Source organism: Apium graveolens, chromosome 11, assembly GCF_009905375.1.
Source record: "Apium graveolens cultivar Ventura chromosome 11, ASM990537v1, whole genome shotgun sequence".
NCBI lineage: Eukaryota > Viridiplantae > Streptophyta > Magnoliopsida > Apiales > Apiaceae > Apium > Apium graveolens.
The window spans coordinates 137567852-137570337 of NC_133657.1; positions in this window are offsets into that span (position 1 = coordinate 137567852).

Here is a 2486-nt window from a genome sequence, read left to right on the forward strand (position 1 = left end):
GTGGTGGTTGGGGATAATAGTCTAAGTTCTGTCTAGAAAGGTCCATAAATTATCGTATAGGAGTACCGTCCCGGTTCTCCTTTCTTTACTCAACTTATGTTTCCTTAGTCTGAACATTCCCTCCTCCTCCCCATAATCGGGGTCATCCTGCATGTTTTAAATCCTCATTTTCCACTTTATTATGTTATGGGTTCCTTCTATCTTGATGGCGACCTCCCTGACTATCACATTCAGGGTTTGCTCTAAATCTTATTCCTCGAACTATGACTTTCATCTAAGATCCCGGCCTTAAGCTCTTGAACATTTGGAACCAAAATTCTGCAGGGATACCTCATTATTCCCTCATCATCTTTCTAGGTATTAATCTCTTCTCCGGTCATTGGTTCTCTACCTCTATTCATCACTTTTTCTTGGCACAATATGATCTTCTCCAATAATTCGGGCTGTATTGCAATCTCAAACAGCTTTTCGGTACCGGCTCCAGTTACCTTCACTTCTATTTCCATTTTCTCAAAATCTCTTATCAACTCTCCCAAAGACATTTTCATCTTGAGTCTCTCCTCTCTACTAAGGGCGTTAGCCACCACATTGGCTTTACCTGGCTGATAAATAATCTCATAATCATAATCCTTGATTAGCTCTAACCACCTCCTCTGGTGCATGTTGAGCTCTTCCTGCGTGAAAATGTACTAGAGCACTTATGGCTTATGTAAATCTCGCACTTCTCTCCATATAAGTAGTGCCTCAAATCTTTAGGGCAAAACTATTGCCATGAGCCCAAGCTCATGGGTGGGGATATCGAATTTTATATTCCCTTAATTGTCTTGACGCGTACGCGATTACCTTGTTGTGCTGTATAAGAAGCACCCTAATTCCTTATGTGAAGCGTCACTACACATCGCAAAATCTCCTTTTCCATCCGGCAACGCCATCATAGGGGTCGTCACCAACCTTTGCTTCATTCTTAAAAGTTGTTTTCATATTTCTCTGTCCATTCGAACTTCTCAGTCTTACGAGTAAGCCGCGTTAAAGGGGCTACTATCTTTACAAACTTGAACGAACCTCCGGTAGTGACCGACCAATCCTACCTCTAGTAGTTTCCCTAACCATGGTCATCAATTCCTCAGTGGTCCTTTATTCATTCTTGTCAGGATCCTCCACGGGATCCTCCTCAACAACAATCCCTTCTAGGAAAACATCCTCAACCGCTACATACTCAATATGAACATCATTCGGTCCTGCGTTAGGACGCTCTATCGGATCCACAATCCGATCTCCCATTAGTAATAAAACATCATCACGCTGTTGCTCCTCAACCTCAGGATTCGGAGTCCCGCTACCATATACGATAAGGAACTACGCTTCTATCACGATATTTATAAGGGTTCCTATAAGGGTTTTAACTGTCAGTACTACGTTAGGTAGTCCGACTATGAACTTGGCAAGAGTTCTTATTATCTTAGTGAACTTATTATCTTAACATCACATCATCTCTGAGGTTTATAACGCTTGGCTCTGATACCATTCCTGTAACACCCCCAAATCCGGGGTCGAGGATCCGGGTTGTCACGAGTTCCATTTCCCTTAATAACACCCAATATTAATAAACAATCAACTACTCCGTACTGTGACCCCATAATAAATACACACACCACAAGTTATAGTCTCAGAGGTGAATATCCAAAAATAACACGAGTCATTTTATTCCACAATTATATGCCATTACACCTTAAAAGGGTTTCTGAATAAATTTACATTTTCTTTGCCATTATTACAATTCATAATATACATAAGTCTGGTTCATCAATAGTTGAAAGCCTATTCTATTGGTAATTGCTACCTAAGCTACTGCGACATCAATGCCTCCAGAAAACTGCGGAACGTTTCCTAACCACTTGCGAATTGGGAGCTTGGTCCTGTTCATCTTTTCTATCTGTTGTTGTGTGATGAAAGAAGAAAGCAAGTGTGAGCAACAAGCCCACCAAAATAATATATATAATGATTAACAATATATGAGCATTCTCATAGTATTCATGAAAGTCTTGATCAAGAATAAATGAACCAAGTTGACCTCTTAATGCGACCAAGTCGCAAAATATTTAGTATATATATATATACTTTTCAAAATCTTTGAAATCCTCTACCATGCATAATATACACAGAGTTCCAGTTTATAACTGTATAAAAATATCGTTGCAAGGTGATCTCATATATCTAACCTTGTTTCAACGTTTTTCTGAAAATCTTTGTCATGCATAAGATAATCATTGACCAGATATAAGTTGAAAAGATGAAGTTACGAGATACTCCAATATACTTATATCTATTTCCGAATATTACTTGAAATACCACCGTTCAAGGTATAAATAGTTCATCCCATAGATGAAGCTACAAGATGAAACTTATATAGAATCAATCTTTGAAATATCATCAAAATGAAATGAAGTTACGAGATACTTCATTTGATGAAAACATTATTTTGAAGA